Raw genomic sequence first — 26,309 nt, forward strand, 5'->3', positions numbered from 1 at the left:
ATGCAGATAGGGATAGCATTAAGTGCAAATATTTTCCTGCATGTTTGCATGGGAAAGAGGCCCCCTACTTCACACTCCCTATCCCCACCTAAACATGTCCACTTATAAACTCCCAGAGCCCCAAACATGCTGAATACATATAGGAGGGTGGGAGGAAGGAATGATACAGTCAAGTGCTTAGCTGCTTTGAGCACAATTTTCACAAGTTCCATTGACTTTCAGTGGGACATGTACTCTAAAGTTACTTGGGTATGTTTGAAAAACAAACCAACCACCCTTTGCCTTACACAAGTATTCCTGTAAGTCAATAAGAGGAGCCTGATTTGGCACCTCTGGGGCAAATAGTGAGTTTAAGTCCCTGGGGGTTGAGGATGTTGCTTGAAAATAAACTACTGGTATATATCTGGTTCCATTAGCTGGTTGAAAGAAAACATCCTCCATGAACCTGGATTGGTTCAGTAGTGGAAGCTGAGGAAAGATTCCCCCCACCCCCTCCAGACTGTGTGTCCACAGAAACTCTGGGGTTCTGCTGCACAAGAGGGCTATTTTCTCTCCATAGGAAGCTTGAGATAATTCAGTGTATGTAGTCACTAAAATCTTATGCAAGTCTGCAGTCTCATTCCGGCAGAAACTGGGACTGGCTGGAACTATTTCATGTTCCTCAGTTCCAAAATGCAATTTAATGCCCATGGAGTTTAATGAATCTATTCTATTATGCCTTGATGGAACAGTCTGTTCAGGACACTAAATCTGATAGAGACTTGGGTTAGAAATGAGAAATCCAATGCATTTGAGGATGTTCTTTCTACAGTAGCTGCCTTTCCTAACAAGTACTAAAGAGGGTGAATTCCAAGCTCCGGGTAAGTTATGAACTGGAATTTTAACTCAGGATGGTCTCTTTAGATCAGCTAGAGAGCTGTTTTGACTTCAGTATTTAAGAACTTAAGAACAGCCATACTGCGTCAGACCAAAGGTCCATCTAGCCCAGTATCCTGCCTTCTGACAGTGGCCAATGCCAAGTTCCCCAGAGGGAATGAACAGAACAGGTAATCATCAAGTGAGCCATTCTGTGTCGCCCATTCCCAGTGTCTGGCAAACAAATGTGCCTCTGGAGAGATGAGCCTTTACAGAGTGGCTGAGAAATACATAGTTATTGAAAAAGCCTAGAAAGTGTAGGCAAACAGAATTCAAACAGGGCCTCTGTAGAAGAGTTGACTCACCACAGATGTGTCCTGTTGTGGCTGGGCATGTTATAGCAGTTTTTCCTCTCACCCCCTACCAACCGCCGCTCTGGCCCAGGCCTCCAGCCACATCATGTTTAGTCCAACCCCTTCCAGGGTAAACAAAGGACAATAAACTCAACTCAAATAAACATAACTCTTTACCCCTGATGGCTCACTGCTCTACAGACTCTTCACCCCATCCCAGGCTCTACAGGGTTGCCCTTCTGCTCTTGAGCAGAGGAGCACCTCCCAGGGTTTTCTCCCTAGAGGCCTGGCTCCAAACTCACTAGTCCTTCTCCCCCTTGTATCAGGATGTTTCTGCATCTTCTTTCCCAGTGGCAGGTAGGAGAGCCCAGGCTCTCCCTGTCTACTGGCTTCCAGTCCCAGGACCTTGCGGTGATTATCTACTATCTACTGCCTCCCTTGACCTTCCTTCAGGCCCTTTCCCACAGGCCTTTCCTGGGCTCTCTGTATTCCGGCCTTTCCTCCATGCTCTGACAACCAATGTAGAGTTCTTCCCTTTACTCCCAGCAGTCCCATCTCCTCTGGGCTTCCTCCCTTTATGCTCACACCACCCAGCATCTCCCTCAGCTGGGCTTCATCAACAGCTGGGCCTGGTCCAGCCTCCAGGTGCCTTAGTTGAGCTCTCATCAGCTCTTTTAGTTCAAGCCGGGGATATATACCACATCATTGCTCCCTACGCATTCTTTAGGTTTGCAGGAAACCAGTTGTGAGCAATGCCAGCAAGAAACCAGCTTTGTACAAAAAAAATGTATTATGGCATCAGCTGCACACTCTGTACCTCACAGGCAAGAGCAGGCCAGATGATCCCTACTTGTCTTAGAACAAGGTGGAAAATCCTCCTAATTCCTGCCAGTATGTCAAGAAAGAGAACCTCTCATTGCCTGCTTACCTATCTCAGTGCAGCCTTTGTGCACGTGAGCAGGAATTTCTATGGTTAGAGCGCCTAATACCATTGACACCATGATTAAAATGGTTTAAGGATGCTTGTCCCTTGCCACCTTTCACTCATCACCACCCTTGCCAAAATGAAAAATGAGAAACAATACAAAGTTTTGAAAGGGCCTACCTTATTGATCTTGCTCGCTGTTCTTTTGAGACCATTAAAAACATAATACTCAATATTTAAATGTGAGTTTTAGCTAGCTGACTACAGATTGCACCTAGCCATGTTTTAAAAGTGCAAGATTACAGGCACTTAACTGTGTGGACTAATGTTTCCAGTGTGGGTATCTAAAGTTCAGGACCTAAATTAGTATTTGGGCACCCTGATATAAGTGGCTTGATTTTTCAAAACATTTCCCATTGAAATGAGTAGGGGCTACAGGTATCCAGCACCTCTGAAAATCAAGCCACTTATGTGCCTAACTTTAGGCACCCGCATTTGGAAATCTTTCCTTTGCTAGAAATGTGTAGACAAGTGAAATCCTTTGTCCCCTTGGTCTCACTGAAATGGAGCTGCCATCGTGGAACTGCAGTTACTGTTGGCAGACTAGCCTTCTGGCATGGAAAGGGTGAATGTCAATCAACTCAAGAGGCATAATAAACAGCAGAACATAGTTCAAGACAATCATTGCCGGGTACGTAATAGGAGCCAGTACAAATGACTGCCTTGGAGTAGGCTGACCGGGTGAGTTCAGAAGTACTTTTAACCCCCTCCCCCCCATCTGCCCCCATATTATTATGACAGGTTTCAGAGTAGCAGCCGTGTTACTCTGTATCCGCAAAAAGAAGAACAGGAGTACTTGTGGCACCTTAGAGACTAACAAATTTATTATGGACAGTAGGAAGCATAGGAGAGGGAGCAGCCCAGCGAATGGGTCTAGGTGATTCCCTCTGCTGTACCAGAGAAGGCATTCATCCAGTTCCCTTTTTGAAGTAGGACTATTGCCAGAGTGCTTGATCAGAGGAGTAGCTTCTCCACAGCCCTGGAACTGTTACTCAGCTGGAAGAAAGTAACACATTTTGAGAACCCCTCTTGGAGGCCACCAGACAGTTAAATTGTTTCCTTCCACAAGTGTCACTTCCCTCTTTAGCAGCTTGACCTCCTTCAGAGAGAGGCTTGGAGAAGTTGTTACTGTGCTACCTTCCTCAGTATGCATACAAAGTATCCGCTTCAACTCTACATTCCCCTTAAGTCGGCTTTGTGCTGAGCAGTCCGTGTGCCCTACGCAGTAATAAGAAAACATGTGGCTTACTGAAAACCATCCAAGAAAATACTGAACTGAAACTGGTGCCTGGAAGCAGAAGGACTTTTCAATTCCTGAGGGTGTTAGGACAGATGACTGAAGCTTTGGTTGAAATGTTTAGGAACCGGTTCACCTCTCCCCTTCCATGGAAGTGTTTCATATGTAATTACTTAGTTTCACGGATCAAACATCTGCTCAGCTTTGCTGCTTTCTTGAGGAGGTTGTGGTTAGTTGGAAGAGCAGCAAAGCTAGGTGGTGCTGGCAATTCAGAGAGTATTCTTAGTATGTAATCGGGCTTCTCTGGAAATCATTAATATAAAGAGTCACAGTAAACTGGAAAATTTTGAACATGTATTATTAGAAGGAACCCCTAAGATTTCTCTCTTTGAAAAAGTTTAGTCATTAACAGTCATCTCTGTCCAGTTGATGATACGTTGTGTGGACAGTTTCACTGTTGGTCGTTCTCACACACTATTCTCACACACTGCTCACGTGCCTGCAGTTTTAGCCCAAACTCTCCAAGAGGGTGTTTAGTTGTCATCGCAGCAGCAAAGCTCCTCCTTTTTTTACCTGTCAAGAACTGGCCTGTGCTGTTTTATAACCATGCTGGGTAAGGGTTCACACTGCCATATTTGACTATCTAGGTCTAAACCTTACAAAAGTGACTAGTGATTTGGGGGGCTTCACATTTTCAGTGCCCCCAAATTGAGACCCCTTAAAAAGTACCTTATTTTCAGAAAGTTCTAAGCACCGACTCTTTGAATATATGACCCCTTTTCTTAATTTGGGCACCCAAAAATCCAGGTATTCAAAAGCATTAATTGCTTCTTAAAATCTTGGCCATGTGGTTATTGTCTAGAGGTGAATTGGACTCAGACTGGTATTGATATTCTGTACAATAAACGGACAGTGAATAACTGTAAAGATAAGCTTGGATCTATGAAAACTATGGATCTCTCTAATTGCTACTATCACAGAAAGAATTACAGATAAGCTGCCTATAAGACTTTCAACCCTGTGCTTGTTGTTACACGATCTTTTTGCAGTCTACTAGAATAAAAAGCACTTGAACTTTTCCTGGCATATCTGTTATGTCAAGGTTCTGACATTCTACATTGGCTCATTCCCAAAGTGTGTTGAAGTCTAACTGGTTAAAAATAAACATTTGATAAAAATATGCAGGCAGGAAAGGCATTTGGCAAGAATTTAAAGCGGGTTCCTCCCTCCCCCCCCCCCCACTTGTTCTGTTACTCATGACCTGTCAGATATAGGGATAGACTTCCAAAATGCATGTCTATTTTTGTGTGCACAGGTCATGATCTATGTTCTAATGCACTGGCTCTCAACCTTTCCAGATTCCTGTACCCCTTTCAGGAGTCTGATTTGTCTTGTGTACCCCCAAGTCTCACCTCACTTAAAAACTACATGCTTACAAAATCAGACATAAAAATTCAAGTGTCTCAGCATCACTGTTACTGAAAAATTGCTGATTTTCTCATTTTTACCATATAATTATAAAAGAAATCCATTGAAATATAAATTTTGTACTTACATTTCAGTGTATAATACACCACTACCCTGATATAACGCTGTCCTCGGGAGCCAAAAAATCTTACCGTGTAATAGGTGAAACCACGTTATATCAAACTTGCTTTGATCCACCGGAGCATGCAGCCCCGCCACCCCGGAGAGCTGCTTTACTGCGTTATATCCGAATTTGTGTTATATTGGGTCGCGTTATATCGGGGTAGAGGTGTATATAGACCAGTATGCACAAGTCAGTCTGTATGAAATTTTAGTTTGTACTGACTTCGCTAGTGCTTTTTATGTAGCCTATTGTAAAACTAGGCAAATATCTAGATGAGTTGATGTACCCCCTGGAAGATCTCTGCATAACCCCAGGGATACGTGTACCCCTGGTTGAAAACTACTGAATGCATATGCACACATACCTTCGAAAAAATCTGGCCCATGAAGTACAGCCCAGGAAACTGATGTGCCTTCATAAAGGTTTCTATGACATCACAAACTGCTCTTTGCTGTTATAGTTACCAAACAGTCATCCGAACCCTGTGAGTCGGAGTGGGTGGAGAGGAGGCCTTAGATATAGTGAAAGTAACTTCCAAGTCTAAGTTGGAGTCATACGATCACAGGAATAGTGATATCAAACAAGCTTTACAGAGAATAACTACAGTAGAGAAGTCATTTTTCTTTTAAGATCAGGAATGTAAGTTGCTGTTGATAAAGGGAAAAGTGTAGAGTATGTTTCTGTGTGCTGCTTAATACCCTTTGAAGAAAAGGTAAGCTTTTTTTTAATTCCACCATACATTGTTCTGTATTTAAATTGAAAAATGCCATTGATATGCTATCAAATGACTAAGATACAGTAAGTGGCTCCATGCTATTGAAAGGGAGATGTCCGATTCCATACATGGGTTGTTTTGTGAATAGTATGGATAATTAATATGCTTAAAAATCCACAGACCATCGAACCATGTTGGCACATATAGGGCCTGAATGATCACTCTTCCCAGATCTATATAGATAATTTGGCTCCTGTTTGTTTCTAACTGTATTCGCATGATGTCCTGTTTTGGTAATGTGGGGGTGATAGTGGAAGCTTCTAACAGACAATAAAAGGGAAATCCCCTCCATCACCACTTTACACATATTTCTGCACCGGTCATCTTGATGGAAAAATGACTGTTATACTTCATCGAATACATTTCTCTGACCAAAACCAAGTAGTTGAGAGAGCTGCTTATCTTAAGCAGATCCTAACCTGAAAGAAGCGGCTTAATAAACAGCACAGATTTGGCAAGGGACTTGTGGCTGGGAATAGCTGCCTGCTGCAGAAGACAGAGGTGCTTTGGATTGCAGTGACACCGCTTTGCTGGGGTTTTCTAGTGGAAGTTGCAACAGATATGTTAAGCGCTAGGAAACTAGCCAGGCTACTGACAGTTCCCCCACCCCCAAGCTTTAGCAAGAAGCAATTAGCAAGTGTGAATTTTCCTTCCTGGTAAATTCTAGTGTGGTTTTCTGATTTCCTATCCTGGTATGACTTTTAGCCTACCTTTTTCCAGGACAGTTTTTACGTGTAATTTTATCTGTCTCTGAATTTAGTTCCAATCCTCTACTTGGTCATTTATCCCCTCGATAAGGATATGTTTACAAATTATGAAATATCTTGGGCTGACTTTGCTGTTTATGGCAGGAAGCGTATGGGACTGGACAGCAGCTGAGGAAAATGGAGCAGGGAAAGAAAGCACAAAGCTAAAAGTAAAACTGCAGGTTTATATTTAGCTACAGGCTGCAGCCCCGTTGGTTAGGCTGCTGTGATCGCTACTTTAAACATGTTCCTGGCTAGTTAATCTTTATGGCTTTCCGCTACTTTGGGAAACCAGCTGAACAGCTACAGATAACTAGTGGTGTTGTAGCTGCTGCATTTTTCATTTTCCGGTGCATATTCATCTTTGCCGTATGCAGTTTTGAAAATCTTGGTACCTAGCTGAGTGCTCAGAAACTAATCCATTTTATTAAACTGACTTTAAATAATGGGTCTCCTTTCTAATTAAGTGAGAAATTGAAGGAGACTTTATTGGGTACTTTGCCGATATTATAGTCTATATATGGGCAGAAGGCATTGTGAATGTGTAGTGACTTGCGCAATCAACTCAAATTCCAGGCTAGTTTGTATTTGTATTATTATTTATAGGAAGAAGGTCATATTTCCCTTTGGAACCACAGTAGTAAATTTTGGGGTGATATTTTCTCTTGTTTCTTAGAGCCCTGAATCTTGACTGCAGGGAAGGGACTACTGCCACTTGAACAATGCATACAAGTAAGGAGGAAGAGCTGGAAAGCAATACATTTTACAGGTAAGTAGCAGTTTTGGTATTTTATAGTTTGTGTGTAGACACACGTAAGATAAAAACATGTGTGAATGCATAGGGTTTGTCTGACCAGAGAAACATGGCATATTTCAATCTACATCCCTTTTCTTGCATTATAGTGAAAATTGAGTAGCTATGTATTAATTTTAGAGGGTACCTATATATTCTGAATACGTAATTGAATGAGATACTAAAATGCCCAGTCACTGGCCTGAGCACCCATTCTGAGGTCTTGGCAAGAAGGATAATGAAAGGCAGAGGGAGAATGAGTCCTACTTCCAGGCCATAGAGTTGCTGGGAGATGCTCCCTTGGAAGCTAATGTAGCCCAGTGGCTGAAACATTTGGGTACGTCTACATTGCAGTAAGCTGCGGTACTGAGTCACAACCTGGGTCATTTGGCCCCGGGCTCTTCGGGCTCGGGTCGCATAGCTAACAATAGCAGTGTAGGCGTTCAGACTCGGGCTGGAGGCCAGGCTTCCCCTTCGTGGGCTTTCAGAGGCCAGGCTCCAGCCCGAGCCCAAACATCTGCACTTCAGTTGTTAGCACCACAGCCTGAGTCAGCTGACCTGGGCCAGCCACATTCTTTTATTGAGGTATAGGCGCTCAGAGAGGACTCTGCACTCCCCTTCCTGCCTTTTCATGCAGCGGCGCATGCGCCTCCTGTGGCCTGCACGTTAGCACTCAGCAAAGGAACTACACTCCACCCAGGGGCCAGAGCCCAGCCGCACTGGTTGTGCTCTCAAGGGACCCTTGAGGAAAGGCTTTGCCCCTAAATTTGTATCTACTCACAGGACAAAGTCAGCTTCAAATGCATACGAGTTATTCGGCTGTGTTGTTCATGAATCCTTCTTGGCACTGGGGCTGCAGGCAGCTGAATGCAGATTCTGCATCACCAGCAAGGGCACAGAGTGGGATCTAAAGATATATTTGGGGAGTGTTAGAGGGTCCTCTACGGGCTGATTTTAACACAACAACTTACGTATCAGTCCCCTCTCTCCCACTCCCTGCCCAACCCCACCTCCAAAAATACCCCTCGAGGTTATACTACAGCAACCGTAACTTTAAGTCTTTAAATCAAGATTTGAGGACTTCAGTAATTCAGACAGAGGCTATGGGCCTATTGCAGGAGTGGATGGGTGAGGTTCCGTGGCCTGCCGTGTTCAAGAGGTCAGACTAGATGATCATGATGGTCCCTTCCGGCCTTAAAGTCTTTGAGTCTATCAACACTGCTCCTACCTGTATTTGGCCAAAGGGGTTGCAGAAAAGCAATGCATGTGCTGCTTCTGCTAAGTCACAGCTAAGAGGCCTGAGCCAATAATTGCACTCTGTTTTCTGTCTCAGTATTGCAGAGCGTTAGAGACCAGTCCTGTGTTGAAGCAAAGCAGAATCCCTCCGATTCATAAAAGAAGAATATGTTAAATTTATTGTTAAACGTCTATGACTAAATGTAAGCCAGCAGCCTGTCTTGTTCACCCTAAACTCATTCACGCAACAAATAACCATCTCTTACCACAGTTGGAGGATTTTGAAATGCTGTGAATGTTTCCACCCTATCTGTCCTTCACCACCCAGTCAGGACGGATAGCCCATATGCTATTTTAGGAAGATATTTCCTTGTTAGGAGCATTGCAGGTGGGCTGATATTGTTATTGAACCTATTGCTTTCCTGACACGCTCCCTGTTGTGTACTAAAATTAGACTGTTAACAATTTCTCTCCTTAAAGATAAATTAATGGGCCGTGTAGTTAGTATTCAATGATTTTAGTGAATGATACATTGGGATACACCTGCAGCCCTTACGCAGTCCTCTTAGAGTTTGCCTAACTAGATTTTTAACCCATTATGTGTGTATCAAATCCCCGAACATCTTACACTAGTAATCCTGCAAATACAGTGAACTTTGGTACCCTCATGTACATACTTTGAATTGTCCTACCTTATAAACAGCAGAGCTGGCAATAGTCATGGGATAACATTCCTTTGCAGCTTAACACTGCCATTATTAATTTTGTTTGTGGTGGTGAATTGTTTGGGGTGGGACCTATCAGACACATTTTTAAACCATGTGTACATCTCCTGGTATTCTCCCCTGAATAATGAAAAATCTAGTTGGATGACTTGTGTGGAAAGAGTTCATGTGAGCCGAGTGGCTTTCTTTGTGTTACGTTTGCAGAAAACAACATTGTTAGTTACTTACGCATTTATTCATAAAGACAGCTCAGAGGCATTGTAGGAACATATCATCCTCTCTGCCTGATGACAAGCCTGCTTTGCCACATGGTGGGTTTCTGATATCACATTAAGCAGCTTTAAGGAAATAAACTATTGGTGTCCGTGCTCTTAGAACTCTGCTATTTTTCACAAAAAGTAATAGTTTATTATAATTTCCTTTCTGTTTTCAAAGGATTATACTAGCATGGGTGTATTAATATGCGTTCAGCCTGCTTTATATTTTTCTCTTAGATTACAAATGTGAAACAAGTTTATTTGTGTTTTGCATGAGCTAATTCTTCCCCTCCCTAGATTTAAGTAGTCTCGTTGGGTACAAAGCCCAGAATGTTTGCAGGATTTATTGAAGTCATGGGAAAACATGCTGGGCGTACCTTCTTTTGAGCAAACCTTAGTTCTCAATACCTGTTCCTAGGAATAGAGTTTAAAAGTGCATAGCTTGGCTCTGAGATAACTAGAACTAGAAAATAATAATTTATTATAAAATTCAGTTTGGCAGTCTTGCTTAGTCTCTTCTTCCAACACCTGTATTAAAGAGTGATAGGAATGGAGCTGGGCTTGGATATTCATTCCATTTCTTTTAGTTGTGCTTCCTCTACTGTTAATCTGATTTCTCATATTGTGTGGCCAATATTGCGGGTTAGATCTGCCCATTTTAAAGTACCAAACATTCCAGAGGGGTGTACTGACAGAATGGGATTGTTCAGTGTGATGATGCATGTGCACATCGTAAACAAGCAAAACAAGAGCAGCAGTGATGCCTGAGGTGAAACTGAAGTATTTGAAAGCTATCATTATTTTGTAATCTACAGGCAAATTAATAGGGAGTGAGAGGTAGTGTGGTCTAGTAGATGGGCTGTTGGATTGGGAGTCAGGAGATGTGGGTTCTAATCCTGGCTCTGCCACTGACCCTGCTTTGTGACCTCGTCAAGTCACTTCATCCATCTCTTTCCTCACTCCCATCGGGTCTTGTCTATTTACAGTGTAGGTCCTTTGGGAGAAGGATTGTCTCTCACACCGTATCTATACAGCACCTAGCACAATGCAGCCCTGGTCGTCTAGGTGCTACTGTAACAGAGATAATAAGTGGGAGTCGATAACATTTGATTTTGGGTTTCTTTTCTAGTGCTATATCTTACAGCGTGGTTCCCAGGCAACGTATTAGTAGGCCTATGGGTACCGGTTCAGTCAGATTACTCATGCCCCATTTGAGGCGTAGCTGTGGAAGTTGTTGAGCTAGCCCTTGTGACGGGATGACCTATATTCAAACTGTGGGGTCATAATTAAAATAGGACATCTGACGTTAAAATCATGTGATACTTTCACAGCGTGTAATTGGATCCTCTGACTGAAAGCTCTGACTTAGGCTGCTCTGGCTGTAACACGGAATTTGCTCTTCAGTTGGAATGGGGGGAAATGAGTAAGAGTGACGACATACTTTATTTGTGAGGACCTATGACACATAAGTGGACCAGGGACTGCCATTATACCTATTGGGCTGCTAACCAAAAGTGCTAGTATTCTATTAGTTAAGCAGCTGCATCGGAATGATGTTTTGCCAGGAATAAAGGACAGAAACAGCATTTTGCTTTTGGTGAGATTGCGCTGGCTGCACACTAATCAACTAGAAAAGAAACCTATTTTTAAAAATACAATCTTACTGGAGACTACATTTTGCTTTTTCTAAAAAAATAAAAATTAATCTTGGTGATCTTTAAAAAGATGTTATATATACACACACATGCACAAACACATACAATGGCACATGGTGCCAACTTTAATCTAATTCTGCTAGTCTTATATAAAAAAAGTTATACCACTTTTGACACAGGCTTAGCCAGATCCTGTATGACTGTAGAGTTTAGCTGTGATGATGGGTTTGAAACAATGCAGAATAAATTCATCACCTGTCAAACAGGGGGCCATAACCACTCCCTTAAAACGGCAAAGCTCTTCCCGGAATAGACCACAAGGTGTTGGATATTTTCCTCTTTTTGTCTGTCCTCAAGCTTACACATACAAATATGTGTGTCCATAATACTGTTAAGGTTTTTCCAACTAGCAACACAGGTGAGATTTCCCTTGCCACCAAAAGCAGACATTTCAGTTACCTTTTGAAACATCTGCTTGAGATACATGGGCAGTAGCAAACTGGCACATTAAATAGCTTATACTAAACGTGAAAAAAATAATTAGTAAAATGCTAGGCCACTGGTGGTTAAAACACTGCCGAAGTTTCTTGGCAAGACCCAACTTGGTTATTATGACTTTTCACCATGTATTCTATGTTATGCTAATACACAATGATGTCTTATATGGGCTTTTCTAAATCTATTGCCCAGCGCGTCTATCATTTACAAAATTACCTGTATCCTCAAGATGTTCACAGAAATGGTTGGGTCGTCCTCAGCTGTTGAGACTTTTTTTAAAATACCCTGTGTCATCTGTTGTAACTCTTCTATGCAGGAGGCCTGAAGATCCTCCCCTGAGTTTGTAATGTGCCTTTATAGTCAGCAGCCTTTTAGTAGCGGTTTCCATCTCTAATTTCCATGAATGGAAAAGGGTACCGTTTGGAGCCTGAGTGCTTGCTTCTTCATAACTCAGTAGTTGCAGCTTGCAGACAATCTTCCTTTAGGGGCTAAAAGGTGAAGAATAAAATGTATTTATCAAGCTTTTTTTCTATAACTCTGTTTGTATGTTTACACACATAGTTTGTGCTTGTCAATACCATAGTTATGCATACATTCAAGATAAGGGTATGTGCAAATGGCCAGTGAGATGCACAGTTATTGAAGTCTGGCCTACTATTGACATGATCATATTCTCTTTAGTGCGTCTCTGAATGTACATATTTATAAATGAAGATATAATGCCAAGATTAAACTTATGAACTGTTCTATCATGTTCTTGCTTAGAAGAGGCAACCCTCCAAAACAAAACAATACCCTACTCATCTCCGCCCATGATCTAAAGTTTTACAAAAGGTAAAAGGAACTAGGGGTGCTGCCACACCCCCTGGCTTGAAGTGGTTTCCATCCTGTACAGGGTTTACAATTTGGTTCAATGTCTCTCAGCACCCCTACTATACAAATTGTTCCAGCACCCTGCACATACTTTTGCATTGCTATGTCTGCTGTACCAAAGAAGTCATTCATATTGTCACACCAATAACATTGCAATTGATTTTTTTTTTTAAAAAGAAACATTTTGACTAAAACACCTTTACTGGCACATTAGGTTGGACAGGAGAAAAATTCTGATAATTTAGTCTATGTCCGTTTAGTTTGGGATACTCTTTTGTTACTTAGCGCTTTGATGTGGAAACTGGGGATGAATATAATTTCCTCTGATATTTCCCTCGGAAGGAAGATCCATTGTCTAGGGAACTTGGGAGGCCTGGGTTCAATGGTCTGCTGTGCCACAGGCTTCCCATGTGACCTTGGCCGAGTCACTTAGTCTCTCTGTGCCTCAGTTCCCCACCTGTAAAACTGGGATAATAGCGCTGTCCTGGTAAGAATAATTACATTACAAATTGCGAGGTGCTCAAATGATATGGTAACAGGTGCCATATAAATACCTTCGATGGAAGGCAAAGGATGCTTCTTTAGGCCAAAACTTGTTAAAGGGAGTGTGTATATAAGGGGCATTAAGGTTTTTGGTTTTTGTGTAACTCTGTTCTAGTCTCACTGGAAAAATTATGTGGAGGAATTTGAATTATTTTGAAGGTGACCTGTAAATTGTTTCCCCTCCTACCATCCAGACCCACTACACACGCCAATAGCAAGGTGTGTGGAGTCCCACGTACTCAAATGGAGAAGCATTTGGTAATTTATTAGACTCTTCCTTAATTTTAAATTTGGTGGCCGGACTCCTGAGTGGCCTCTAAGTAGATTGCAAATGGCAGGAGAAATACCTATGTGTGGTACAGCAGAGATGAAATGATGCTTTCTCCTGCACTTACCTCTACCTAGCATTTTCTTTCTGGGGTTTATTCTGCTGCTTTCCTATGGTGCTTTTGCTAATTTTTTTTTCTCCTTGTGTCAAACGTCAATGGCTTGCCTGACATCGGAGGAGGCAGTGTTGCCTAGTGAATAGAGCACTGGATGGGATTCAGGAGATCTGGGTTCTATTCCTCGCATTGACATATGGAGTATCTTTAGGCAAGTCATTTCACATTCATGTTGCTCCCAGTTTCCCAATCTGTAAAATGGGGATAATGATATTGACCTCCTTGGTAAAAGGTTTTGAGATTTACTGATGAACAGTGCTTTACAGGAGCGAGGTGTTATGTTATCTAATCCCTTCTCAGCTCAATTGGCTGGATCTTCAGGGCCAGATTTAAGCCCAGAGATGGAGACTGTTGGGGAGCAGTGAGTTTATTAGCACCTAGAACGCTATCTGTTTTCATGAGACAACCTGCACTTACAGGAGAAGCGGCTGCCATGTAATGGAAAATATCCAGGCAAATGACAATAACTTCCTCATCTGGCATTCACTGTAACAGGCCGACGGGTGGCTAAAGTCAAACTTCTGAAGTGCTTACGAATGGCTATCGCCTCACACGGAACTGGACCAAGGGCCAGATTTTCAGACGTGCTGCTCAGCCCTCACAGTTGGAGTCAGATGGTCAAAGGAGCACAGCTCCTATTGAGACTCCTAAATGAAGTGGCGAGGTTTTCAGACATTATTAAGTTATGGGAGCCATTGGGTGCTGCAGTCACTTTGAAATTCCAGTCATTTCTTTTAGGTGCCTCAGGGGCCGAACCATTTTGAAAATCTGGCCCCTGTGTTTTTTGTGGGTTGATACAGACACTTGGATCAAGAATACTTACCTATGCCAAATTGTTAGCAATTTATAACCTTACAGCTCAGTCTAACAATTTGTGCTCAGCATCTTCCCAGTTACGTTAGAGATGGTTCCCAGATAACTTAAAAAATGTCTCTGGGGTTAAAGCACCATTTCCTTTTCTGGGGTGAGTTCTTGGCTACAAAGAGGTTTCACTTCATCCGAGTGCTTGTCTTCACTGGGGCACTCACAAAGGTTAAGACAAATTAACTAAAGGTGTGAAGTTAGTGTGCATAAGTTAAAGCGCATTTAACCCACGTGGACGCTGTCATTCAGAAGTGAAGTGGCCTTTAAGGAAGACTGAGCTATGGTGAACTAAGGCCACTTCACTTCTGAATGAGAGCATCCAAAATCACGTGGCAGAGGCCACGCAAGGAGAGTTCCTAGAAAAAAATATTTTTCTTACGTTGACCTAACTCGGTAGTGTAGATCGGGCCTAGAAGTTGACTGAAAGTGGGGTGGGAGTGGTTAGTGGAAATTGCCTTGAAAACAAAAGGGAAGCTGCCAACAATTTCTCTAGCATAGACACCTCCTTTGCTAGTTTTGTATGTCTTTGCACAGTCTGCATTGGCTGTAAGTGAACTGATGTTTACTGTATCTTAAAATGATAAAAGCAATTAACAGTAAGGCACAGACTTGGGACAACTAAACTTTTTCAGTGCTGGGAAATGAAATCGCTTTCCTGCTAGTCTGCCCAGGATTTTTTTTTTTTTTTTTTATACCATTGCTTAGAGTGGAAACTTCTATAATCAAAGAGATGAAGATCAGGGTATCTTCTGTTTGGCTGGCACCACTGCACCAGTCATACCTGGCAGTTTCAGAATGCTGCTGAGATAGATTTGTCCAACTTTCGCATGGGGGTGGAGAAGAGGATGACAGCTACAGAACAGAGCAGCAGGCTCTAAATTTAGAGGCTTGCGGCTAGTGACTCCCAAATCCTTTCAGTGTAGAAGCAGATTGCCTCAGGGCTCTGCATATTACCCTGGGTATAGGGATTTGGGAGGCAGAATATCCCAAGCTACTTTCCAATTACCAAGGCAAAGTGGTGTTTACAAGATTATGCATTAAGTGAAGTCTTGCTGGAAGCCTCTCTCTTCTATGATGATCTTGGCTACCCTGCCTCACATTGGCCACTTGACTGATCTGCTTGATTTAGGATTTGCCTGGTTGATCTTAAGAGTCTTACACTGAAGGGCTTTACTATGAATTGAAGCTATCTTGAGTGTTTGAGTTGATCAGAGATGAGCCCTGCAGACTTGCTGTTTCTCCCGTTATATTTTATAGACATCCAACATCCATCCCCTTAATCTTTTCCCTACAGGTGATTACAGCAACCCCATTGCAGGCTTCTGTACAGAGGGGAATTCTTACCCTCCTGTGCTTTATCCCACTTGACATGCTGTCGCTTTGGTGCTGTTTCATTAAGATGCTTCCACGCTCTCGTCTCACCTCTCCAAACTGGAAGAAAGCAACTGCTTGGAAAAACAAAGAGATTGTTTTTCTTCCCTCGGCCCCAGACGCTGAGTGGATTTTGGCAGCTCAGCAAATCTGCCAGTAGCTAAATAATTTTATACTTCAGGGTTTCAGACTTAAAGTAGATTTAGAATAAAATAGTAGCATAGTTAGGTTGTGGCAGCATAATTGGGAATGTAACCTGTCCTTGCAGACCTTAGTAACACCCTGATTTATTTACATTGTTACCCTCTCACTCTCATTCATTTAGCGCAGGTTAAAGTTCTTAGCCATGGAGACTGCTGTGCGTTCCTTATTCACAGGATGGGCAGCATCAAGCTTTCCCTGTGCTGTCATGCTAGTTAATCCCACATCTCCTTGGGCTCTTTCTAAGGCTATGGGTACGTCTTCACCACCCGCCGTATCGGCGGGTAGCAATCGATTTATCCGGGATCGATATATCGCATCTTGTTAAGACATGATATATCGATCCCTGAACGCGCTCACCGTCGACTCCGGAACTCCACCAGAGCGAGCGGTGGTAGCGCAGTTGACAGGGGAGCCGCGGCCGTCGATCCCGCACCGTGTGGACCCCAGGTAATTCGATACTTCGACTTCAGCTATGCTATTCGCGTAGCTGAAGTTGCATATCTTGGATCGATTCCTCCACCTCACCCCCCCCCCCCAGTGTAGACCAGCCCTATGTTTACACTAGCACTTTCTGCATTAAAACTTTTGTCACTCAGGGGGTGTGGAAAAAACACGTCCCTGAACGACAAAAGTTTTAATGACAAAAAACTCTGGTGTGGACAGCGCTTTGGCAGCGGGAGCCATGCTCTTGGCGACGAAGCTACTGCCCTTTGTTGGAGGTGGTTTTATTTTGTCGCTTGGATAAATAAAGCAATAAAGGGCAGCTGCACATCACACCTTACAACAGCACAGCTGAACCGTTGTAAGGTGGACAGTGTAGACATAGCCTACGACTGACAACTGTAACTGGTTTCGTGCTGTAGTGGACAAATGTATAGCAGAAATCAGACTTAGACCACCAACTCCCATCCCATAGGTGCCTCCTTTGATTTTGGCTAACCTGGGTTGGATTTGAACTGGTGACCTAGAGAAGAAAGGCTCCAGAAGTCCATTACCAGTTTTCTGAATTCCTTTATTTTGTGGGCTGCATGCTGACACTACATATGCACTTTTCCAGTATGCTCTTCTGTGCGGAATCCTGCTGGAGTTTAGTTTATCATGCTGTTAGCTGTCAGTTAAGCTAAACACAACGAATCATCTATACTGCGCCATACGCACGATTGATAACATGGCATGATTTAGACTGGCTAACTGAAAGGTAGTCTCACTACATTCTGGAGAAATAAGGGATAGTCTTATGGCCTGCTCTGAACTGAAGGGATAATCTAAAATGAAGAGAGGTGAGCTAATATCTTAGTTACATCAGATGAGAAGAAACATGGCCAGGGTGGGCTCTTGCTTACAGTGGTATAAATGAGGAATAATTCCTTTTCAACTCTTAATTGAAGGGGATGGAAAGTGGGACTCCTAATAGAGTTTTTCTCCCAAGGATTTCCATTAAATAGATTGTAACAAGACCAAAACAGTCAATAAAAATCCATTCTTCTCTCATTTGAGGTTCACTTCCTTCCAACTGGTGACGTTGTCATAGGCCTACTAATTCTCCAGTCAATCTAGTCTAATTTACAAAACAACCTGCTCAAAAGCTTGTCCCTTCCCCCAACAGAAGTTGGTCCAATAAAAGATATTACCTCACCTGCCTTGTGTCTCTTATATCCTGGGACCAACAACACCACTACAGACAATCAGGGAAATAGACTTTAAGTAAAACCCAGCATCCAGGCCGCCTTTATGCATTTTAAAAAAGCAAAATTGGTATAAACCCATTCTCTACTTCTATCCTCCCACATGCCTTTGCAAGTGACCTTTCAGGAAATCTGATTTGGGTAGATAACACAACTATTAGCAGACTAATTAGTTTTGGACCCAGACAATTTCTTGATTCTGTCTTAGAATTATTCATCTGGCTTTCTGAAAGATGAAATTACTGGATAGACTTTGTAAATTACATTGTAGCCAAAATGCAAGTTACTGCATACCCATTCCACAAAAGATTCAAAGGAAGTAGAAGTTGTAACTGATGCAGAGTTTCACCTGCCTAGCAGAGAGTTGATGGAAAACTTTTGTTCTCGTTCGAGTGGCCTCTGCACATTCCCACTCTTGGGTCAGTGCAGCTCAGCAGGCACCTTGGGCCCGCAAGTGTGGGCCTAGTTGTCAGATCAAGGGACCTGCCAAGCTGCAGGATTGGTGCATCCCAAGAGTAGGAATGCTAAGAGGTTATCTTAAAAAAAAAAAAAAAAAAAAAACCCTCTGGTTACAGGTGAGTAAATGTCATTTTTTCATATGGGGTAGAGAATGAGATGTAAAGGAGAAAAGTAAACTAGTTTAGGATATACTTTTAGATATATTGATATAAAGTGTTAACTCTTTTTTTCTTTAAGGAAACTTTATAGATTTACCTTTGCATTCAGGTAAATGTAAAAAAAAAATACTGGTATTTCCATAATTTGATGGTAATTTGTACATTAGTTTTGAAACATATAGAAAAAAACCCTGAAACTAGATTCTATAAAATCTGACAGTAATTGGGCAATACTTAATTCCTCTTCAGGAGTTATTTTAACATGATAAATCCAGTCTGTAAAGTGTAACTTCATAGAAATTCTATGTATTTTGACTTGCATATGATAGTAATTTCCTTTATTATTTTTTCCTAAATTTTTGGTTTTGCCAGGTCATATTAAGCTTTGACTTGGAGCTTTGAATGTCTGTCACTAGTGGAAGGGGAAATTGTAATATTAACACCATCTAATACCTTAAACATATTCAGGGATATAGCAAAATTGGATAATATGGTGTTATTTGTATTTTAATTCTTTCAAATTGCACTCTGAGATCTTCAAACTGGCGTCTGAAAGGTACTAAAATAACATACTCTATTGTATAAAGCTTTGAATACAAAGTGGAGGTTAGTACATGGTTGGCAGTTCACGGGTGTGCACACTAATCAGTGACTGGGAAGCAATTCTTCCAGCGTGCCTGGAATTCTTAAAATCAAATTCTCCATATTAAGGCATTATCCTGATCCACAAGTTTAATGACTACATCAATAGTTTGAAGTAAGGTTTAGAGGGAGACCGCTATTCGGAAAAACAAAACCCTTTTAAATAGGCTGTCACAGCTCTTTACAGTCTCCCTTGTCCACGCCATATAGCTACCAAAAGATATTTCCATCAAACAGTTATTGAATGGCTTAGTGAGCTCCTGTCCACCACCTGCTGAGTCTCAGCAGACAGCTCAAATATCGAACAAGCCATAGAGAGTGGTCTCCCATACCCCCACATTGTGAAGGTTGCAAACCAGCCAGTCTACTTTAGCTAGTTCACCATTACGTATTGGTGTTCATGACAGAGTCAGCAAGGAAGACCCCCCCTCCACTGGACTGTTTTCTTCAGACAGGCCATCGAGAAGACCCTGGCAAGGACTGTACATAATAGCTGAAAGCACCCTTGGTAGAGTTCTGTTTGGAAATTACTTGAAACTGGCTAAATATTTAATATTAAGGATTGTGAAGCCACAGAGGCTAACCCCTCCCCCCCAGTTACTGGCCATATCAACCCACAGTAGCTGGGCATTAGAGAATACTAGGGCAGGAGTCCTACTTTTCTTGGCTTTCAGAAGTTGTTCTGCTTAGTCTCTCTGATTTTCTGCTAAGTCATTTTTAGATGAGGTGAAATCCCAGCCGTTACACATGGAAGAGGCCTATCAAGTCATCTGGGGTGACGAGAAAGACGGTGCAATTTGCTTAGTTTCTTTAAACTACAAGGCAGTGGGGCTTTTCTGTCAGGGGTTGCTCCCTTAGCTTTACACCGTCCTGGGCTACCCACAAGGCAGTGGGTTTGATGAGCTACAGTTAGTATCGTCTACTCTCATTACGGTAGCAGGCATAGCCTGACCTGACTCAACAGCCGCATTGGAAAAGCCGCCACAACAATGTCTGGACTGAACAAGAGGGTATGGCAAAACAACAAACTGACAGAACACACAAAGATCTGTGTGTATCGTGCATGTGTTATCAGCACACTTTTGTATGGGAGCGAGACATGGACCTTATCGTCTCATCGGGAAAAGAGGCTCAACTGCTTTCATAGGTGTTGCCTTCATCAAATCTTTGGAATCTCCTGGAGGGACAGTCACCAACACTGAGGTATTCAAGTGGGCCAGTATACCCAGCATGCAAACACTCCTCAGACAGAGACGCCTCCGCTGGCTTGGGCACGTGTGTCGAATGAATGACGGGTGCATGCCAAAGGACATTCTCTACAGCGAATTGGCATCTGGAAAAAGACCCAAAGGATACCCAAAATTTCATTTCAAGGATGTGTGCAAGCGAGACCTCAAAGAAATGGACATGGTTGTGGACAATTGGGAAGATCACACTCAGGACTGCAGCCTTTGGAAATGAGCTTAAAAAAGGCCTCTGGAGTTATGAGAGGAAGCCGTCCAGCTTAGCAGAGGAGAAAAGAGCTCGCAGAAGGCAGAGCCCAAAGGGTCGAAACATCACCTTTAAACGTGACAGATACAGCAGAGATTGTCTCTCTCAAGTGGGTCTCTTCAGCCACGTTCACGGCTGCCATAAAACCAACTGAGTAAATTCTTTCCCTCTCAGGGGCGCATCCCCATGGTCTCTCGAGACTGAAGGATGCCGACTACTTTCAACTAACTGAAATGTCTTGATATTAAGGAAAATCTTTTCATTTCAAGCAGCAACTAACTGGGCTGCTTTTATCTCACAGCTGACCTCTAGAAGAGAGAGAGATCTTAATAAAAAATAATCGAATCTCCTGTGTAAGGAAAATACATTCAAAGTGCCATTCTAAACGGCCAGAGAAAGAGTGGAACTCTGTCAAGAAAGGTTCACAGTGTCAATAATTCTCAAGCTCTGTTCTATCCACAGTGTACTGTCCAAATTACAGTGGATCAACAAATATATTTTAAATGAGAAACAGTTTTCAAAAGAAAAGTGAAGCAGAAATTGAGTCCTCTTGGCTCCAATGCTGCTGGATCCAAGGTTTCACCTGTTGGAATTTCAAATGAAAATCCAGATCTATCTGCTCCTTAATATCAACTTTCAAAGAACTATAGGCTCACTGTTAAAAAGAGGCAGAAAACATTCACAGTCTAGTTTCTCTTGAATGCTGTCCCAATTAAAAGATCCACTGTCAATTGATTAGGGGATAAAGTCAGAGTAATTAGTCATTGGTCTTCAGCGAGGCCATCATATGTTCTTGTGAGATCTGTTGGAACCACAAGCACAGAACGGGAGAACTCAAAGATCCACATGGGTGCTGCAGGAAGTGGTGTGGGTGATTCAGAGAGTGGCACTCTTTAGAGAGTCAGTGATGAACCAATGCAACAACCTGATGTTAGACAATTTAGGCAAGATTTTCCAAAAAATTCCGCACTCCCAATTGGGGCCAGATTTCCCCAAAGTGCTGAGCCCCTATTTAGACACCTGAATAAATGCCAGATTTGAAAATTGCTTAGCCTTTTGGATGCTGAGCTCCTTAGATCGTGTGACCTTATGTGGTGCAGTGGGAACAGCTGGATGCCAAGCACTTTTAGAAATCTGGCCCTTATTCAGGTGCTTAAATGGAAGCAGAGCTTATTTGAAAATCTAGTTCCAGCTGAGTGCTCGAAAATCTGGCCTTATCCTACTGAAGTTTTCATTCATCTGAGTCTCAAGTCCAGGATCTGGACCATTTAAGACACTCAACAAAACTCCCCTGGCACTCCTTTAAGAGTAGACATGTTAATTCATGGTACTAGGACCAAGTTGCAGTTCTAGAATTACACTCTGTCCCTAATTTCCCTCCTCAGTTTCATCTGGATGCAGAATTCTTCACTTCCTGTCCTCAGCTGTTGTGTAGCATTGTTGAACATTATTAAACACCTGCCACTTTCTACCCCAAAGATGGCAGCATTTCAGTGGTGAGTGATTCCTCTCTAATCCTTAAAAAGAACAGGAGTACTTGTGGCACCTTAGAGACTAACAAATTTATTAGAGCATAAGCTTTCATGAACTACAGCCCACTTCTTCGGATGCATATATATATATATATATATATATAGAGAGAGAGAGAGAGAGAGAGAGCTTATGCTCTAATAAATTTGTTAGTCTCTAAGGTGCCACAAGTACTCCTGTTCTTTTTGCGGATACAGACTAACACGGCTGCTACTCTGAAACCTCTCTAATCCTTACCACTCAGGGCTGTTGTGAGGCCTGTAAATGCTTAAGCATTAAGACATTAACTGCTGGCAGCCAATGCAGATCCCACTGATAACAAATGGAAATCCAGGGATGGTCTTATTCTGTTTCCGCAGCACCTAGCACAATGGGGTACTGGTCAATGAATAGGGCACCTACAAATAATAAATAATACTGAACATTGACAGAAAACTGTACCCGATTTGCTCCAACAGTGATCTCATTTGTGACACTAGCCATGTAGGAACCCAATGGAGGAGAGGGCAAATCCGTTTCCAGTTTTCCTTAACAATGGCTTAAAAATAAGAAGAAAATGTAAAGGAGGTGCTTGAAGCTTAGGCACTAGAGATTTGTATTATTATAAAGCAGGTAGGAAATTAGCTTTGTTCCTTCCTTTGAGCTCCCACATTGCCAGTGTCCCACATAGTGTTGCTTTTCCACTACTTGGCCACTCATAATTCACAACTGGAAAAAAACAACAGCAGCATTGTATCCTGGGTGAAATTTACCCTGGTGGCCCATGCAAGGCTCCAGTTAACCTCTGTGTTTGACCTGTGTATTTGGAGGTAGTTGGGCATGTAGAGCAGCCGCAGGTGAGCCTCTGCATAGCTTGCAGGACAATCTGCAGCTCCACAAACCTGCCCACAAGTTGCGGGTGTTGCGGTAGTTTCAGCACAACACAACTTCCACAGGCTTTCCACAACAAAAGCCATTTCCTTTGTGCTGTTTGAATAGCAACTAGTGAGAATGTTTTGCCTTGTGAAGGCTCATTTGGCTGACCAAGGGAACTGAAAGCAGTAGCGCTTTAAAATAGCTTCAGGAAAAAGCATAGGGCTGCCTTTTCTTTTTACCAGTAGAACTCAAAAGTCGGTCTGTCTCTGTCTTATTCACACACACAAAATGATGGGTGACTATGAAGACATGGACGATAATTTGCCTCAAGCTCTCCTAACAAATCTGGTCTTCTAAAATAGAAACAGTGCACTTTTAGGCCCACAGGTATATTTCTGGATAAAAGCCCATTCTGCGTTGCTAACTAGACAGACATATTATTTCAGGTCAAAATTTCATGCATTTTTTCTCCCCACCCATTTCCTTTACCGGCTTATGACACACAGGAACTACACCCATTGCTTGACTATCCTCTTCTGACCTTTTGTAACTTGGCTCTGAACTGACTTTGGGTCTTTAGCAACACTGTCAGAAGGGAAAAATTCTTTCTTAAAATTCAGCCAACTCCTTCCTTAACATGGAACAGTTTGTTCAACTGAAAGAACGAGCCAGTTCAGTGAGCAGAAAACACATTGCCACAAACTAGCATATTCAACAATAAAATGAAAGCTGCAGAGGAGATCAACCATATTGAAGCTGCAGAGGAGTGTTCGTTAAGCAAGGCTCTGGGGGAGAAAAATCCATAGCTTGAGCTTAAATGTTTGCACTTGGCTTTTCAGCCACAGTAACAGAAAATTAGGAAACACTAGTGGATGCTAAGCTAGTGCTGGCATATTGCAAAAGTGCAAGATAAATAAAGTAATCCTGAAACACTTTTGGGAAGGGGATACAGAGCTGTATTAGGAAACAATCTGCACTGCAGAAAGTAAACTCATCAGTTTCTGTGTAGCATACTTAAGTACTAAATGTAACAACCTGGTACTTCCCCTTTAAAAAAATTGGACCTTATAATTCTTTGTTCCACACAATGACTTTCTTGGAATTACCTCTCCTCCATGCCTTATGCAGCCACTTGGCGGCTTGTGATCAACATATGTCTGAAGCAGAGTTGGGGCCTCAGTGGGAGGGCTCTGCGAGTCCTAACATGGTTTCATTGGCATGTTTCTTGAATGCAGTCATTGCTGGTGGAAACGTTGATCCCAGTATTGTTTGACATTAATATTACAGTAGTGCCTGGAGACTTTGACCATGTTGAGTTCTTATTGTACAGAGGCATAGCACAGTCATAAAGCAAAATCGATGCCCTTCATGTGCCCAGCGGCCATATAGCGCTTATATCTGTGAATGGTCAACCATCCTTCTGCAGCATCTGCTGCCCATCCTTTCTCTGCCTCTTAAAAGATCCAAGTGATGTTACCAGAAATCCAAAAATTGATGAAAATCAATCTGATCTCGACATACTTCTTTGAGCTGAAAAAAATCCTTTCTGAGCTCTTTGCCAGCCGGCAAGGAATCAGTGTTCAGATGCCCTCCTCTTGGCTTGGTGAGTGGTGGTTCTCATGTTGAGTATGGTGTACAACAGTCAGTGAGTGAAAATGTGTAGGGGAACATTGGGTTTAATGTGTCTTTTTTTCACAGACAGGACTGTGCAGTAATATTAAACTACCAGGATATTATAGAGAGAGCTGACTCTGCTAAGCTGAAATTGCACTACATACCAAATTATTTGTGAGCCATTAAGCTCTGATACCTGATTATGAGCTTTAAGCAACCTGGGTTAGAAATTGCTGTACATTAAGTGAGCTGTGAGCACAGTGTTAAACAGTATTATCCTAGATTAAAATACAACTCTGTGGTATACAAACAAAAGTAAGCAATGTGCAGTAAGTTCAAGTGACAGAAATCAGAGCCTCAGTGGATTTATAAGCATTCACATACTGTTTTGTATAGCACTGGCCCACTTAATGGAATTCATAGCGATAGTGCTGCCACAGGTGACGGCTTGGATGTAGATGAAATGATGTTTTCCTTGAACTTGTATGAGAAACACCATCCAGTGTCTCTCACTGGTGGCAGTGGTTCTCAGACTATAGTCCTTAGCTGACTAGTAATCTCTAGAAGCCTTCCTGGTATTCCCCAGAATGAAATGTTCTGCAAACCGAACAGTGTGGGGATTGGAGTTGAGCATGGAGGTGAGTCCCTGGGACTATATTTCTCATGTGGAGTGGTTTGTAGAATGAAAAGGTTGGGGAACCAATGGTCTTATAGTCAAATTTTGTCTTCTTGAGTTCTGGATACTTGTTGATTCCAGTACAGGGATTATTGAGAACAGTCCCCATTTTCATCACGTTAGGAGTCAACCTGGTTTTTGACAAACAGGTCTAGGTGTGTTCATCAACCTCTGGGGCACTGATGAGTGTGCCAACATACACTTGTTGGAGTGTGGTGCCACTTTTAATAGACTGTGTTGCTGCCTTGTCAGACTTCCGCATGCCTTACATAGAACAATTACGAGCTAACCTGTAATGAAGCCCATGTGCAATAGATCTTCTCTGAAGAGGTCCAATGGTATGACGTGTGTGTAGCATTTAGCTTCTTCTGTTCTTAGCTCATACAAATGAGGAAAAAATAAAAGGAGTGAATGAATTAATGTTCAAACAGAAGCATGCAAACGCGTGGAGGATGCTTGTTTTGTTTTGTTAATACTGACATCCTATGGAAATATGGCAGGCCGGCTGGCTCAAACAGTGACATGTTGCCAGTAGTCTAAAGGTTATATTATCCCAGTGACCTATTTTTATACTATAATTGCGTTCTGTTACAGCTACCGCTTTCTAGCCCGTAGTCTCTCTTGGTTGCATGTTCCTCTGAAAACAAGAAGATAATCCGCAGTGTTAATGCAGAATATAAGTTTCTTCACAACTAACAAAGCCACTAACAAGTTGTTGACGTTTTTGGAGGGACCTGTTCACAGTCACACACTGCAGTTTATAAGCTGATGATGGCGTAAGAATAAAAGCGGCTTGAAAGGGGTAAACAAAAATGATTGCAAGGTAACAGAGGATTCCTCTTAAACACTTGTTTTACGTGACCAAATACGGTTGCGCTTAGATGGACCAAAATGTAAATGAATGGCTTTGTTCAAGCTGTCCAAATGAGAATAGCTCTATTCTAGTCTATTCTGCCAACTAATAGAGAATGAATACGATGATTCAGTCAACCATTTTCCACTGCCTGTAAACTGGACATGCATTTTCAAAGCCAGGCTTAAACGACAAAGTGCCCTGAACACCGGGCATAAAGAAAAATTGTTTGTTTATTCCTTAGCACAAATGTTGACTTGTATGATGTTGCTTGAAACCGCAGAGAACCTAGGGTGCGTTTATAATGCAAGATAAGAAGATACAAACAAGCTGTTATTGCCC

At 42.3% G+C, this 26,309-nt stretch overlaps 1 protein-coding gene across 5 annotated transcripts in view; it reads left to right on the forward strand.

The window, feature by feature from the left end:
• ZHX3 (zinc fingers and homeoboxes 3) overlaps window positions 1–26,309 on the forward strand; it is a 61,419-nt gene that overhangs the window by 19,276 nt on the left and 15,834 nt on the right. For 3 of the 5 annotated variants that reach the window (XM_034787999.1, XM_034788003.1, XM_034788001.1), the window contains one exon: window positions 7,219–7,311. The gene's annotated coding sequence lies outside the window, so the exon portion shown is untranslated. Of the gene's footprint in view, window positions 1–7,218; window positions 7,312–8,668; window positions 8,775–26,309 lie in introns of all 5 variants that reach the window. The other 2 variants (XM_034788000.1, XM_034788002.1) reach the window with 1 other exon arrangement.

The sequence above is a fragment of the Trachemys scripta genome, chromosome 12 (assembly GCF_013100865.1).
Source record: "Trachemys scripta elegans isolate TJP31775 chromosome 12, CAS_Tse_1.0, whole genome shotgun sequence".
Taxonomy (NCBI): domain Eukaryota; kingdom Metazoa; phylum Chordata; order Testudines; family Emydidae; genus Trachemys; species Trachemys scripta.